Raw genomic sequence first — 18,012 nt, 5'->3', positions numbered from 1 at the left:
CTGCTCCCACCAGAGGCCGAAGCGACCCTTCTGCAGGCGCCCTGCCCGCCAGCACACCCGAACGCGGGTCCACGCCGCTCCCAGGGCGATGCACTGTAACTAGACGCAGGACTGACTTCCGCTGAGAAGTCCACCCTTTCGTGTTCGGCATGGTGGGAAAAGAATTCCTGTGTGCTTCCCTGTCGCAGTGGGCAGCGCGTGACGTCTTCTCAAGGGCGTACGTTCGACCCTCTCCCCAGCCATTTCATTTTCTCTCCACGACGGTGAAACGCACAGCATAGCTTTTGCGAGGTAAGGCCGCATTTACAGTTTATTACCACCCAGGCTCCTTTGCGTCAACGTGAGAGTGTTTGTTTCCAGTTATTACTAATTATTGTTTTGCTACTCACACTTGAGACTGAAAGCGATGTTTGTGTAGTATGACTTGGGCGCTTTGGGAGTGAGTAAGCGGGATCGTGGTGGCGGACAGAGTTCAGCGTTGGCGCCAGATTCGGCCGTAAAGTTCGTGGAGGAGAAATATATCTGGACCCATTCACACGTAGCTGATACTTGAGGTATGTCCGGTATGGTCTAGTGGCTAGGATACCTGGCTTTCACACAGGAGGCCAGGGTTCGATTACTGGTACCGGAACGTCAATTTTCCAGGCTGAGATGAGAAATCTTCTCAGGGCCGTTTTTCGTCTTCGTGGTGTTGCTGCTCTGGGTTCCAAGTATAAGGTGAGAGAAAGTCAAGATACATGCTCACGTGATTGGCGGGGCCGTTTTTAAGGAAGAGGAGATGATTTTGCGGTTTTGGACTGCTGATGCGACAGTGTTGCGTGGCTCGTTAGCCCTGTGGGGTATAGCGTCGTGCTGGTAGCGAGAAGGTCATGGGTTCGATCCCTCCACAGGCCATCCCACTTTCTCCGCTAATAGGAAATGCAGTCTCCCGCGAGACTCTGCCACGTAGATTCCAAATGATCTGCACATCGAGCTACAAGTCTGAACGTTTCGCTCAGGGGTCGCCAACGGCCGGCTCCCTTTCGATTAATGAAGTTAAGCAGAGGTGGGCGTGGTTAGTGATTACATGGGTCATAGGCGGGATCTCTGCGTGCTCTTGGACCTTTCCCCTTTCACCCCCACTCTCCCCCTTTTGTATTACAGTGTTGATGTGCTATGATGCCTCCCACAGCAACTTAAATTACGTTAACGAACATAGGATCCAAAATTTAAAGAGGTTCTTTGCAAAAAGAGCGAAAGTAAAGTGCAGGAACGAATTTGGCAGTAACAGAACCGTACGAATCCACAGATAATTTCTCAAATATCGTAGATACCACTGTAGGGGAGCAGTGAGAATTGCGAAATTTGTAAATGAAAATTTAGCTTTTCGAATTGAAAAGGAAAGGTAGTCTTGATTAGCGTGTTTCTCGCAGCCGATTGTCGTACTGCTTCTGTCATATTGGCCCTACCGCCGAGCGGCAGCGAGCGGCAGTCGAGCAGAGTCGGGCCAAGTCGACACACGATGAAGGGGCCGCCCACTTAGCTGCAACGAGGCGAGAGACGAGCAGATACTACTTGTGCAGCGACACTTGGCAATTTCGAGGATCGCATGGTGTTGAACACACACTATTGCGCTACGCAAAAGTGACAGTCCTTTTGCGGTGGCCGGGAATCGAACCCGGATCAACTGCTTGGGAAGCAACCATGCTGACCGTTACACCACCACCGCTGCATTCCGCTGCACGCATCCTGTGTCGCGATCCGTTGCCGCCCCTGCTCCCACCAGAGGCCGAAGCGACCCTTCTGCAGGCGCCCTGCCCGCCAGCACACCCGAACGCGGGTCCACGCCGCTCCCAGGGCGATGCACTGTAACTAGACGCAGGACTGACTTCCGCTGAGAAGTCCACCCTTTCGTGTTCGGCATGGTGGGAAAAGAATTCCTGTGTGCTTCCCTGTCGCAGTGGGCAGCGCGTGACGTCTTCTCAAGGGCGTACGTTCGACCCTCTCCCCAGCCATTTCATTTTCTCTCCACGACGGTGAAACGCACAGCATAGCTTTTGCGAGGTAAGGCCGCATTTACAGTTTATTACCACCCAGGCTCCTTTGCGTCAACGTGAGAGTGTTTGTTTCCAGTTATTACTAATTATTGTTTTGCTACTCACACTTGAGACTGAAAGCGATGTTTGTGTAGTATGACTTGGGTGCTTTGGGAGTGAGTAAGCGGGATCGTGGTGGCGGACAGAGTTCAGCGTTGGCGCCAGATTCGGCCGTAAAGTTCGTGGAGGAGAAATATATCTGGACCCATTCACACGTAGCTGATACTTGAGGTATGTCCGGTATGGTCTAGTGGCTAGGATACCTGGCTTTCACACAGGAGGCCAGGGTTCGATTACTGGTACCGGAACGTCAATTTTCCAGGCTGAGATGAGAAATCTTCTCAGGGCCGTTTTTCGTCTTCGTGGTGTTGCTGCTCTGGGTTCCAAGTATAAGGTGAGAGAAAGTCAAGATACATGCTCACGTGATTGGCGGGGCCGTTTTTAAGGAAGAGGAGATGATTTTGCGGTTTTGGACTGCTGATGCGACAGTGTTGCGTGGCTCGTTAGCCCTGTGGGGTATAGCGTCGTGCTGGTAGCGAGAAGGTCATGGGTTCGATCCCTCCACAGGCCATCCCACTTTCTCCGCTAATAGGAAATGCAGTCTCCCGCGAGACTCTGCCACGTAGATTCCAAATGATCTGCACATCGAGCACGGTTACAGCAGAAGCCAAAACACCAGGTCCAGGTTAAGTAGTGTTTTCCACCAACCTGGACGACAATCTTATCAGCTATGTTGATATTGACCTCAATGACAGCAGGAGCCAAAACACCAGATCTAGGTTAAGTAATGTTAACCTCCGACCACCTCGTCACTCATAGCAACTGTATTGATATTGACAACAGTGACAGCAGAAGCCAAAACACCAGGTCCAGATTAAAAAGTGTTATCCACCGACCTGGACGGCAATCAAAGCAGCTTTGTTGTTGTTGACCACAGTGACTACAGCAGCCAAAACATCAGGTCCAGGTTAAGTAGTGTTATCCACCGACATGCACGACAATCATCGCAGCTGTTTTGATATTGACGACGGTGACAGTAAAAGCCAAAACACCAGGTCTAGGTTAAGTAATGTTAACCTCTGACCACATCGTCACTCATAGCAGCTGTATTGATATTGACCACAGTGAAATTAGAAGCAAAAACACAAGGTCCAGATTAAGTAGTGTTATCCATCGACCTGGACGACAATCATAGCAGCTGTGTTGATATTGACCACAGTGACAGCAGAAGCCAAAGCATAAGGTCCAGGTTAATTAATGTTCTCCACCGACTTGCACGACAATCATAACAGCTGTGTCGATATTGACCACAGAGACAACAGAAGCCAAAACACCAGGTCCAAGTTAACTACTGTTACCTACCGACCTGCACGACAATCATAGCAGCTGTGTTGATATTGACCACAGTGACAGCAGAGTCCGAAACACCATGTCCTCGTTAAGTAATTTATTCCTCGACCTGCACGACGATTATAGCAGCTGTGTTGATATTGACCACAGTGAGAGCAGAAGCCAAAACACCAGGTCAAGGTTACGTAATGTTATTCCTCGGCCTGCACGACAAGCATACCAGCTGTGTCGATATTGACCACAGTGACAGCAGACACCAAAACACCTGGTCCAGGGTAAGTAGTGTTTTCCACCAACCTGGACGACAATCATATCAGCTATGTTGATATTGACCACACTGACAGCAGAAGCCAAAACACCAGGTCTAGGTAAAGTAATGTTAACTTCCGACCACCTCGTCACTCATAGCAGCTGTATTGATATTGACCACAGTGACAGCAGAAACCAAAACACCAGGTCCAGTTAAGTAATGGTGTCCACCGACCAGCACAACAATCGTAGCAGCTGTGTTGATATTGACCACAGTGACAGCAGAAGGCAAAACACAAGGACAAGTTTAAATAGTGTTATCCACAGACCTGCACGATAAACATAGAAACTGTGTTGATATTGACCACAGTCACAGCAGAAGCCAAAACACCAGGTCCAGGTTCGGTATGTTATCCACCAACCTGCACGACAATCATAGCGGGCTGTATTTATATTGACCACAGTGACAGCACAAGCCAAAGCGCTAGGTCAAGTATATGTAACATTATCCACTGACCGGCACGACAATCATAGCAGCTGTGTTGATATTGACCACAATGACAGCAGAAGCCAAAACACCAGGTCTGGGTTAAGTAATGTTATTCCTCGGCCTGCACGACAATCATAGCAACTGTGTTGATATTGACCACAGTGACAGCAGAAGCCGAAACACCAGGTCCAGGTTAAGTAGTGTTATCAACCGACCTGCACGACAATCGTAGCAGCTGTGTTGATATTGACCACAGTGACAGCAGAAGCGAAAACACCACCTTCAGGCTAAGTAGTGTTTTTCGCCGACCTGCTCGACAATCATAAAAGCTCTGTTGAGATTCACCACAGTGACAGCAGAAGCCAAAACACCAGGTCCAGTTTAAGTAGTGTCATCCACCGACCTGCACGGCAATCATAGCAGTTGTGTTGACATTGACCAAAGTGACAGAAGAAGCCAAACCACCAGGTCCATGAAAAATACTGTTTTCCACCGACCTTGCATGACAATCATAGCAGTTGTGTTGATATTGACCACAGTGACACCAGAAGCCAAAACATCAGGTCAACGTTAAATTGTTTTATCAACCGACCTGCACGACAATCACAGCAGCTGTGTTGATATTGATCACAGTGACAGCAGAAGTCAAAACACCAGGTCCAGGTTATGTAGTGTTATCAACCGAACTGCACGACAATCGTAGCAGCTGTGTTGATATTGACCACAGTGACAGCAGAAGCCGAAACACCAGGTCCAGGTTAAGTAGTGTTATCAACCGACCTGCACGACAATCGTAGCAGCTGTGTTGATATTGACCACAGGGATAGCAGAAGCCAAATCTCCTGGTCCGGGTTAAGTAATGTTATCCACCGACCTGCACGAAGATCATAGCAGTTGTATTGATATTGACCACATTGACAGCAGAAACCAAAACACCTTGTCCAGGTTAAATAATGTTATCCACCGCCCTGCACGACAATCATAGCAGCTTTGTTGACATTGACCAAAGTGACAGCAGAAGCCAAAACAGATGGTCCAGGTTAATTAATGTTCTCCACCGACTTGCACGAAAATCATAACTGCTGTGTTGATATTGACCACAGTGACAGCAGACACCAAAACACCTGGTCCAGGGTAAGTAGTGTTTTCCACCAACCTGGACGACAATCATATCAGCTATGTTGATATTGACCACACTGACAGCAGAAGCCAAAACACCAGGTCTAGGTAAAGTAATGTTAACTTCCGACCACCTCGTCACTCATAGCAGCTGTATTGATATTGACCACAGTGACAGCAGAAACCAAAACACCAGGTCCAGTTAAGTAATGGTGTCCACCGACCAGCACAACAATCGTAGCAGCTGTGTTGATATTGACCACAGTGACAGCAGAAGGCAAAACACAAGGACAAGGTTAAATAGTGTTATCCACAGACCTGCACGATAAACATAGAAACTGTGTTGATATTGACCACAGTCACAGCAGAAGCCAAAACACCAGGTCCAGGTTCGGTATGTTATCCACCAACCTGCACGACAATCATAGCGGGCTGTATTTATATTGACCACAGTGACAGCACAAGCCAAAGCACTAGGTCAAGTATATGTAACATTATCCACTGACCGGCACGACAATCATAGCAGCTGTGTTGATATTGACCACAATGACAGCAGAAGCCAAAACACCAGGTCTGGGTTAAGTAATGTTATTCCTCGGCCTGCACGACAATCATAGCAACTGTGTTGATATTGACCACAGTGACAGCAGAAGCCGAAACACCAGGTCCAGGTTAAGTAGTGTTATCAACCGACCTGCACGACAATCGTAGCAGCTGTGTTGATATTGACCACAGTGACAGCAGAAGCGAAAACACCACCTTCAGGCTAAGTAGTGTTTTTCGCCGACCTGCTCGACAATCATAAAAGCTGTGTTGAGATTCACCACAGTGACAGCAGAAGCCAAAACACCAGGTCAGGTTTAAGTAGTGTCATCCACCGACCTGCACGGCAATCATAGCAGTTATGCTGACATTGACCAAAGTGACAGAAGAAGCCAAACCACCAGGTCCAGGTTAAATACTGTTTTCCACCGACCTTGCATGACAATCATAGCAGCTGTGTTGATATTGACCACAATGACAGCAGAAGCCAAAACACCAGGTGCAGGTTAAGTAGTGTAATCCTACGACCTGCACGACAATCATAGCAGTTGTGTTGATATTGACCACAGTGACAGCAAAAGCCACATCACCAGGTGCAGATTAAGTAATGTTATCCACCGACTTGAACGAGAATCATAGCAGCTGTGTTGATATTGACCACAGTGACAGCAGAAGCCAAAGCACCAGGTCAAGGTTAAGTAACATTATCCACTGACCTGCACGACAATCATAGCAGCTGCGTTGATATTGACCACAGTGACAACAGAAGTGAAAACACATGGTCCAGGTTATATAGTGTTATCGAACGACCTGCACGACAATCATAGCAGTTGTGCTGATATTGACCACAGTGACAGCAGACGGCAAAACACCAGGTCCACGTTAATTAGTGTTATCCAACGACCTGCATGGCAATCATAGCAGCCGTGCTGATATTGAATACAGTGACTGCAGGAGCCAAACCACCAAGGCCAGGTTAAGTAATGTTATCCACCGACCTGCACGACAATCATAGCAGCCGTCTTGATATTGACCACAGTGACAGCAGAAGCCAAAACACCAGGTGCAGATTAAGTAGTGTAATCCTACGACCTGTACGACAATCATAGCAGTTGTGTTGATATTTACCACAGTGACAGCAGAAGCCAAATCACCAGGTGCAGGTTAAGTAATGTTTTCCACCGACTTGAACGAGAATCATAGCAGCTGTGTTGATATTGACCACAGTGACAGCAGAAGCTAAAGCACCAGGACCAGGCTAAGTAGTGTTTTCCACCGACCTGCACGACAATCATAGCAGCTGTGTTGATATTAACCACAGTGACAGCAGAAGCCAAACCACCAGGTCCAGGTTAAGTAGTGTTATCCACCGACCTGCACGAAGAAAATAGCAGTTGTATTGATATTGACCACATTGACAGTAGCAGCCAAAACACCTGGTCCAGGTTAAATAATGTTATTCACCGCACTGCACGACAATCATAGCAGCTGCGTTGATATTGACCACAGTGACAGCAAAAGCGAAAACACGAGGCCCAGGCTAAGTAGTGTTTTCCACCGACCTGCACGACAATCATAGCAGCTGTGTTGACCATGACCACAGTGACAGCAGAAGCCAAAACACTAGGTCCAGGTTAAGTAGTGTTATCCACCGACCTGCATGACAATCATAGCAGCTGTGTTGAAATTGACCACAGTGACTGCAGAAGCCAAACCACCAGGTCCAGGTTACATAGTGTTATCCACCAACCTGCATGACAATCATAGCAGCTGTGTTGATATTGACCACAGTGACAGCAGAAGCCAAAACACAAGGTCCATGTCAAGTACTGTTATCCACCGACATGCACAACAATCATAGCAGCTGTGTTGATATTGACCACAGTGACAGCAGAAGCCAAAACATCAGGTCCAGGTTAAATAATGTTATCCACCGCCCTGCACGACAATCATAGCAGCTTTGTTGACATTGACCAAAGTGACAGCAGAAGCCAAAACAGATGGTCCAGGTTAATTAATGTTCTCCACCGACTTGCACGAAAATCATAACTGCTGTGTTGATATTGACCACAGTGACAGCAGACACCAAAACACCTGGTCCAGGGTAAGTAGTGTTTTCCACCAACCTGGACGACAATCATATCAGCTATGTTGATATTGACCACACTGACAGCAGAAGCCAAAACACCAGGTCTAGGTAAAGTAATGTTAACTTCCGACCACCTCGTCACTCATAGCAGCTGTATTGATATTGACCACAGTGACAGCGGAAACCAAAACACCAGGTCCAGTTAAGTAATGGTGTCCACCGACCAGCACAACAATCGTAGCAGCTGTGTTGATATTGACCACAGTGACAGCAGAAGGCAAAACACAAGGACAAGGTTAAATAGTGTTATCCACAGACCTGCACGATAAACATAGAAACTGTGTTGATATTGACCACAGTCACAGCAGAAGCCAAAACACCAGGTCCAGGTTCGGTATGTTATCCACCAACCTGCACGACAATCATAGCGGGCTGTATTTATATTGACCACAGTGACAGCACAAGCCAAAGCACTAGGTCAAGTATATGTAACATTATCCACTGACCGGCACGACAATCATAGCAGCTGTGTTGATATTGACCACAATGACAGCAGAAGCCAAAACACCAGGTCTGGGTTAAGTAATGTTATTCCTCGGCCTGCACGACAATCATAGCAACTGTGTTGATATTGACCACAGTGACAGCAGAAGCCGAAACACCAGGTCCAGGTTAAGTAGTGTTATCAACCGACCTGCACGACAATCGTAGCAGCTGTGTTGATATTGACCACAGTGACAGCAGAAGCGAAAACACCACCTTCAGGCTAAGTAGTGTTTTTCGCCGACCTGCTCGACAATCATAAAAGCTGTGTTGAGATTCACCACAGTGACAGCAGAAGCAAAAACACCAGGTCAGGTTTAAGTAGTGTCATCCACCGACCTGCACGGCAATCATAGCAGTTGTGTTGACATTGACCAAAGTGACAGAAGAAGCCAAACCACCAGGTCCAGGTTAAATACTGTTTTCCACCGACCTTGCATGACAATCATAGCAGCTGTGTTGATATTGACCACAATGACAGCAGAAGCCAAAACACCAGGTGCAGGTTAAGTAGTGTAATCCTACGACCTGCACGACAATCATAGCAGTTGTGTTGATATTGACCACAGTGACAGCAAAAGCCACATCACCAGGTGCAGATTAAGTAATGTTATCCACCGACTTGAACGAGAATCATAGCAGCTGTGTTGATATTGACCACAGTGACAGCAGAAGCCAAAGCACCAGGTCAAGGTTAAGTAACATTATCCACTGACCTGCACGACAATCATAGCAGCTGCGTTGATATTGACCACAGTGACAACAGAAGTGAAAACACATGGTCCAGGTTATATAGTGTTATCGAACGACCTGCACGACAATCATAGCAGTTGTGCTGATATTGACCACAGTGACAGCAGACGGCAAAACACCAGGTCCACGTTAATTAGTGTTATCCAACGACCTGCATGGCAATCATAGCAGCCGTGCTGATATTGAATACAGTGACTGCAGGAGCCAAACCACCAAGGCCAGGTTAAGTAATGTTATCCACCGACCTGCACGACAATCATAGCAGCCGTCTTGATATTGACCACAGTGACAGCAGAAGCCAAAACACCAGGTGCAGATTAAGTAGTGTAATCCTACGACCTGTACGACAATCATAGCAGTTGTGTTGATATTTACCACAGTGACAGCAGAAGCCAAATCACCAGGTGCAGGTTAAGTAATGTTTTCCACCGACTTGAACGAGAATCATAGCAGCTGTGTTGATATTGACCACAGTGACAGCAGAAGCTAAAGCACCAGGACCAGGCTAAGTAGTGTTTTCCACCGACCTGCACGACAATCATAGCAGCTGTGTTGATATTAACCACAGTGACAGCAGAAGCCAAACCACCAGGTCCAGGTTAAGTAGTGTTATCCACCGACCTGCACGAAGAAAATAGCAGTTGTATTGATATTGACCACATTGACAGTAGCAGCCAAAACACCTGGTCCAGGTTAAATAATGTTATTCACCGCACTGCACGACAATCATAGCAGCTGCGTTGATATTGACCACAGTGACAGCAAAAGCGAAAACACGAGGCCCAGGCTAAGTAGTGTTTTCCACCGACCTGCACGACAATCATAGCAGCTGTGTTGACCATGACCACAGTGACAGCAGAAACCAAAACACTAGGTCCAGGTTAAGTAGTGTTATCCACCGACCTGCATGACAATCATAGCAGCTGTGTTGAAATTGACCACAGTGACTGCAGAAGCCAAACCACCAGGTCCAGGTTACATAGTGTTATCCACCAACCTGCATGACAATCATAGCAGCTGTGTTGATATTGACCACAGTGACAGCAGAAGCCAAAACACAAGGTCCATGTCAAGTACTGTTATCCACCGACATGCACGACAATCATAGCAGCTGTGTTGATATTGACCACAGTGACAGCAGAAGCCAAAACATCAGGTCCAGGTTAAGTAGTGTTATCAACCGACCTACACGACAATCATAGCAGCTGTGTTGATATTGACCACAGTGACAGCAGAAGCGAAAACACCAGGTCCAGTTTAAGTAGTGTTTGCCACCGACCTGCACAACAATCATAGCAGCTGTGTTGATATTCACCACAGTGACAGCAGAAGCTAAAACACCAGGTCGAGGTTATGTAGTGTTATCCACCGACCTGCACGACAATCATAGCAGCTGTGTGAAATTGACCACAGTGACAGCAGAAGCCAAAACACCAGGTCCAGGTTAAGTAGTGTTGTCCACCGACCTGCACGACAGTCATAGCAGCTGTGTTGATATTGACCACAGTGACAGCAGAAGCCAAAACATCAGGTCCAGGTTAAGTAGTGTTATCAACCGACCTGCACGACAATCATAGCAACTGTGTTGATATTGACCACAGTGACAGCAGAAGCGAAACACCAGGTCCTCGCTAATTAGTGTTTTCCACCGACCTGCACAACAATCATAGCAGCTGTGTTGATATTCACCGCAGTGACATCAGAAGCCAAAACACCAGGTCCAGCTTAAGTAGTGTTATCCACCGACCTGCACGACAATTATATCAGCTGTGTTGATATTGACCACAGTGACAGCAGAAGCCAAAGCACCAGGTGCAGGTTAAGTAGTGTTATCCACCGACCTGCACGACAATCATAGCAGCTGTATTGATATTGACCACAGTAACTGCAGAAGCCAAAACATCAGGTCAGGGTTACGTAGTGTTATCCACCGACCTGCACGACAATCACGGCAGTTTGGTTGATATAGACAACAGTGACAGCAGAAGCCGAAACACCTGGTCCAGGTTAAGTAGTGTTATCCACTGACCTGCACGACAATCATAGCAGCTGTGTTGAATTTGACCACAGTGACAGCAGAAGCCAAACCGCCAGGTCCAGGTTAAATAGTGTTATCCACCGACCTGCATGACAATCATAGCAGCTGTGTTGATATTGACCACAGTGACAGCAGAAGCCAAAACACCAGGTCCATGTTAAGTAGTGTTATCCACCGACATGCATGACAATCATAGCAGCTTTGTTGATATTGACCACAGTGACAGCAGAAGCCAAAACACCAGGTCTAGGTTTGGTAACATTATCCACTGACCTGCACGAGAATCATAGCAGTTGTGTTTCTATTGATCACAATGGCAGCAGAAGCCAAAACATCAGGTCCAGGTTAAGTAGTGTTATCAACCGACCTGCACGACAATCATAGCAGCTGTGTTGATATTGACCACAGTGACAGCAGAAGCCAAAAGACCAGGTCGAGTTTAAGTAGTGTTATCCACCGACCTCCACGACAATCATAGCAGCTGTGTTGATATTGATCACAATCGCAGCAGAAGCCAAAACATCAGGTCCAGGTTATGTAGTGTTATCCACCGACCTCCACGACAATCATAGCAGCTGTGTTGATATTGATCACAATGGCAGCAGAAGCCAAAACATCAGGTCTAGGTTAAGTAATGTTACCCACCGACCTGCACGACAATCATAGCAGCTGTTTTGATATTGTCCACTGTGACAGCAGAAGCCAAAACACCAGTCCACTAAAGAGAGAGCTTACATTACACTCGTCCGTCCTCTGTTACAATATTGCTGCGCGGTGTGGGGTTCTTACCTGGTGGGATTGACGGAGGACATCGAAAGGGTGCAAAAAAGGGCAGCTCGTTTTGTATTATCACGTAATAGGGGAGAGAGTGTGGTAGATATGGTACGCGAGTTGGGATGGAAGTCATATTTTTCGTTGCGGCGAGATCTAATTACGAAATTTCAGTTAGCAACTTTCTGTTCCGAATGCGAAAATATTTTATTGAGCCGAACCTACATAATTAGGAATGATCATCAAAATACAATAAGAGAAATCAGAGCTCGAGCAGAAAGGTTTAGGTGTTTTTCCCGCGCGCTGTTCGGGAGTGGAATGGTAGGGAGATCGTATGATTGTGGTTCGATGAACCGTCTGCCAAGCACTTAAATGTGAATTGCAGAGTAATCATGCAGATGTAGAGAGTCCAGAAAATGCGGCATTACTACCGATCTGCAGATGCGAGAGTGCTGCCGCCGGTGGGCATTATACATGGAATCCGGCTGCTTCCAAATATTAATGGTACTGTTTCGAAACTACCACGGAAGTTGCAGGAAAACAATGGGTCTCAGTCTTTGTTATCAACCCTTGTATTTTAACTACTATGCAGCACAAGTGTTCGGCGTAGCAGTACAATTTTTAATGCTCTAGATTGTACAACATTACATAAAATTATTTTTCGTCGATTACTCACAAATCGGAGCCAACTTTGACGAATCGACGCCAGGTGTGATACCTGGGACCCTAACCTACAACACTGTATAGATGATTTCAAAAAGTCGATCCACGTCGGGGGACCTCCCCTTGTTGGAAAAAAAAAGCTGACCAAATTTTGACATTTGTACGTGGTGTGAGAAGGTCAGTTATAGACTGACTCACCCGCTTGCTCGTTCACTGCCTGCCAGTGGAAAGTGATGTTGTCGGCCCGCAGAGCGCTGACGAGCTGGTGGAAGCGCGTGTTTTGGCCGTCACGCCGGTGGCTCTGCTTCGAGGCCGCGACGCGCGGCCGCCCGGCCGTGCGATCTCGTGCCACGCTCTCGTGGCCTTCAAGGTCGCCGAGGACTCGCGGTAGGTGCACGCTCCCAGAGAACTGCAGTAAGTTGACTCACAAACTATAGTCTGAAACACCGTGTCGCCCAGGAAAGCTCTAGTCGTAACTATCTGCATGTGCACCAACCTGTGCACGATTATTCTGCAATTCACAATTAAGTTCTTCGCAGAGGGTTGATCGAACCACCGTCCAGCTGTTTCTCTACCGTTCCACTCTCGGACAGCGCGTGGGAACAAACGAATAGTCAAATCTTTCCTTACGAGTTCTGATTTCTCTTATTTTATTCTGACGACTGTTTCTCCCTACGTAGGTGGGCGCCAACAAAATATTTTCGCAGACGGAGGAGCAAGTTGGTGACTGAAATTTCGTGAGAATGTACTCTTGCAACGAAAAACGCCTTTGTTTTAATGATTGCCACCCCAACTCGCTTATCATACCCGTGTCACCGTCTCCGTTATTTCGCGATAATACAAAACGAGATGATCGTATCTGAACTTTTTCGTTGTCTTATGTCAAGTCCTGTCTGATGCGGGTTGCACAGCAATACACCAGAAGAGGACGAACAAGCGCAGTCTCTTTAGTAGACCTGTTGTATTTTCTAACTGTTCTGCCAATAACACGCAGTCTACGGTTTGCCTTCTCCTCAACATTTTCTCTGTGCTCTTGCCAATTTAAGTCGTTCGTAACTGTAGCCTAATTCCTAGGTATTTAGTTGAATTTACGGCCTTTAGACTCTTATTGTCTAACCAAAATTTAACGGATTCCCTTTAGCACTCACGTGGATGACTCACACTTTTCATTCTTCACGGTCAATCGCCAATTTTCAAACCATTGTTGTTATTGTAGTCTTCAGTCCTGAGACTGGTTTGATGCAGCTCTCCATGCTACCCTATCCTGTGAAAGCTTCTTCATCTCTCAGCACTTACTGCATCCTACATCCTTCTGAATCTGCTTAGTGTATTCATCTCTTGGTCTCCCTCTACGATTTTTACCCTCCACGCTGCCCTCCAATGCTAAATTTGTGATCGCTTGATGCCTCAGAACATGTCCCACCAACCGGTTCCTTTTTCTTGTCAAGTTGTGCCCCAAATACCTCTTCTCAACAATTCTATTCAATAACTCCTCATTAGTTATGTGATCTACCCATCTAATCTTAAGCATTCTTCTGTAGCGCCACATTCCGAAATCTTCTATTCTCTTCTTGTCCAAACTATTTATCGTCCATGTTTCACTTCCGTACATGGCTACACTCCATACAAATACTTTCAGAACCGACTTCCTGACACTTAAACCTAAACTCGATGTTAACAAATTTCTCTTCTTAAGAAACGCATTCCTTGCCATTGCCAGTCTACATTTTATATCGTCTCTACTTCGACCACCATCAGTTATTTTGCTGCCCAAATAGCAAAACTCCTTTACTACTTTAAGTGTCTCATTTCCTAATGTAACTCCCTCAACATCACCCGATTTAATTCGACTACATTCCATTATCCTCGTTTTGCTTCTGTTGATGTTCATCTTATGTCCTCCTTTCAAGACACTGTCCATTCCGTTCAACTGCTCTTCCAAGTCCTTTGCTGTCTCTGACAGAATTACAATGTCATCGCCGAACCTCAAAGTTTTTATTTCTTCTCCATGGATTTTAATACCTACTCCGAACTTTTCTTTTGTTTCCTTTACTGTTTGCTCAATATACAGATTTAATAGCATCGGGGAGGGGCTACAAACCTGTCTCACTCCCTTTCCAACCACTGCTTCCCTTTCATGTCCCTCGACTCCTATAACTGCCATCTGGTTTCTGTACAAATTGTAAATAGCCTTTCGCTCCCTGTATTTTACCCCTGCCACCATCAGAATTTGAAAGAGAGGATTCCAGTCAACATTATGAAAAGCTTTCTCTAAGTCTACAAATGCTAGAAACGTAGGTTTGCCTTTCCTTATTCTTTCTTCTAAGATAAGTCGTAAGGTCAGTATTGCCTCACGTGTTCCAATATTTCTACGAAATCCAAACTGATCTTCCCCGAGGTTGGCTTCTACCAGTTTTTCCATTCGCCTGTAAAGAATAGAGTTTTGTCAGGAGAGACTCTTCGAAGGCCGTCAGTAGTTCTAATGGAATATCGTCTACTCCCGAGGCCCTGTTTCGACTCAGGTCTTTCAGTGCTATGTCAAACTCTTCACGCAGTATCGTATCTCTCATTTCATATTCATCTACAGCATCTTCCATTTCCAGAATATTGTCCTCAAGTACATCGCCCTTGTATAGACCCTCTATATACTCCTTCGCACCATAGAAATATCTTTTGTAAATCGTTTTACAGTTTCTTTTCATCTCCTGATGACTTTACTAGACAATAAACTACAGCATCGTCTGCCAACAACCTAAGACAACTAGCTGCTCAGATTGTCTCCTAAATCGTTTATATAGATAAGGAACTGCACAGTGCCTATAACACTGTAAGTAGGCTGTTTAGGTTTTCTTATTGGTAACGCCACATAGCGCTCTGTATGAAAAATCACTGGCTGTGCTGTGCGCAGTCTGTGGCTAGTTTGCATTGTTGTCTGCCATTGTAGTGTCGGGCAGCGGCAGCTGGATGCTAACAGCTCGTAGCGTTGCGCAGTTGGAGGTGAGCCGCCAGCAGTGGTGGACGTGGGGAGAGAGATGGCGGAGTTTTGAAATTTGTAAGAATTGGTGTCATGAACTGCTGTATATATTATGACTAGTGAGGTAAATACATTGTTTGTTCTCTATTAAAATCTTTCATTTGCTAACTATGCCTATCAGTAGTTAGTGCCTTCAGTAGTTTGAATCTTTTATTTAGCTGGCAGTAGTGGCGCTCGCTGTATTGCAGTTGCTTGAGTAACGAAGATTTTTGTGAGGTAAGTGATTTGTAAAACGTATAGGTTAATGTTAGTCAGGGCCATTCTTTCGTAGGGATTTTTAGAAGTCAGATTACCTTGCGCTAAAAATATTGTGTGTCAGCTTAAGCACATTCGTGTATAATTGTTCAAAGGGGACGTTTCACATAGAACAGTCCTGTATAATTTGTTCTAAGGAGACGTTTCAACACTACCTCGTGCAACGCCAGAAACCGCTTCTGTTTTACTCGAAGACTTTACGTCAATTACGCGAACTGCGACCTCTAACGGTCATTGAAGAGGATTGTGACGGAAAACAGGAGGGCGACAGCTGCAAAAGTCACTACAGAACCGAATATCACATACGTGAACCCCGTCAGCACCAAACCTACACGAAGCAAACTCCGTAAGCAAGGTACTGCAGAGCGAACTGGAACTCCAAACCAACTCGTCAGAGATGCAAATGCGTGTAACACGAAGACGTGGCGCCGAAGCCATAAAACCTGGGCTGTGGAACAGTAGAAGAAAATCGTTTGGTAGGATGAGTCTCGTTTTATCCTATTTCCAGCTTCTGACCGACTTTATGAACCGTGAGTGAACTATGACGGCGCTTAGGTGATGATTTGGGTAGCCATATGGTGATATACCTCGGGCCCCACAGTCACTCTGCAAGATCGCATTACTATCAAGGATTGTGTGACCATTTTGACTGACCACGTCCCTCGATGTTGTGTTGCAAAAGTACAGGGCATCTACTTACACAGCTTGCATCGTCCAGGATACGTTTTGGGGCTACGAGAGTGTCGCGTCTTTTCTGGTCACCACAATCGCCAGATCTCAATATTATTGAGCCTTGTGGTATACTTTGGAGAGATGGTGCGTCATCGTTATCCACCTCCATCACCATTACCTGAACGTACCACTTTGTTGCCGGAAAAATGGTACAAAATACCCTTGAAAATTATACAGGACACGTATTTATCCATTCCGAGATGACTGGAAGCTGTTTTGAACGCCAACAGATCTACATCGTGTTAAGTATAGTGAAGTGCGTTGTGTTTTTGGTGTTTCCGTTTTATGTCCACGCCTTGTGTGGTGTTTGTTTAAAACACTGCTAAGAAAATACACTACTGGGCATTAAAATTAGTACAACACGAAGAGGATGTGCTAGAGACGCGAAATTTAACCAACCGGAAGAAGGTGCTGTGATATGCAAATGATTAGCTTTTCAGAACATTCACACAAGGTTGGCGTCGGTGGCGACACCTACAACGTGCTTACATGAGGGAAGTTCCAACCGATTTCTCATACGCAAACAGCAGTTGACCGGCGTTGCCTGGTGGAACGTTGTTCTGATGCCTCGTGTAAAGAGGAAACATGCCTACCATCACATTTCCGACCTTGGTAAAGGTCTAATTGTAGCCTATCGCGATTGCGGTTTATCGTATCGTGAAACTGCTGCTCGCGTTGGTCGAGATCCAATGACTGTTAGCAGAATATGGGATCGGTGCGTTCAGGAGGGTAATACGGAACGCCGTGCTGGATCCCAACGGCCTCGTATCACTAGCAGTCGAGATGGCAGGCATCTTATCCGCATGATCGTAACGGATCGTGCAGCCACGTCTCGATCCCTGAGTCAACAGATGGGGACGTTCGCAAGACAACAACCATCTATCTGCACGAACAGTTCGACGACGTTTACAGCAGCACGGACTATCAGCTCGGAGACCGTGGGTGCGGTTACCATCGACGCTGCATCACAGACAGGAGCGCCTGCGTTGGTATACTCAACGAGGAACATGGGTGCACGAATGGCAAAACGTCATTTTTTCGGATGAATCCAGGTTCTGTTTACAGCATCCGTGTTTGGCGACATCGCCGTGAACACACATTGGAAGCGTGTATTCGTCATCGCCATACTGGCGTATCGCCCTGCGTGATGGTATTGGGTGCCACTGGTTACACGTCTCGGTCACCTCTTGTTCGCACTGACAGCACTTTGGACAGTGGACGTTACATTTCAGATGTGTTACGACCCCTTGGCTCTACCCTTCATTCGATCCCTGCGAAACCCTACAATTCAGCAGGATAACGCACGAC

General features: G+C 46.5%; 1 non-coding gene across 1 annotated transcript; it reads right to left on the bottom strand.

Moving 5' to 3' along the window:
- Window positions 1-1,636: 1,636 nt before the first annotated feature.
- Trnag-ccc (transfer RNA glycine (anticodon CCC)) lies at window positions 1,637-1,708 on the bottom strand. The gene has a single exon. It is a non-coding gene; the product is annotated as a tRNA-Gly (tRNA).
- Between the last annotated feature and the right edge of the window lie 16,304 nt (window positions 1,709-18,012).

The sequence above is a fragment of the Schistocerca gregaria genome, chromosome 8 (assembly GCF_023897955.1).
Source record: "Schistocerca gregaria isolate iqSchGreg1 chromosome 8, iqSchGreg1.2, whole genome shotgun sequence".
Lineage (NCBI taxonomy): Eukaryota > Metazoa > Arthropoda > Insecta > Orthoptera > Acrididae > Schistocerca > Schistocerca gregaria.
The sequence above is the reverse complement of the archived record's forward strand: the minus strand, read 5'-3'. Positions and strand labels throughout refer to the sequence as shown.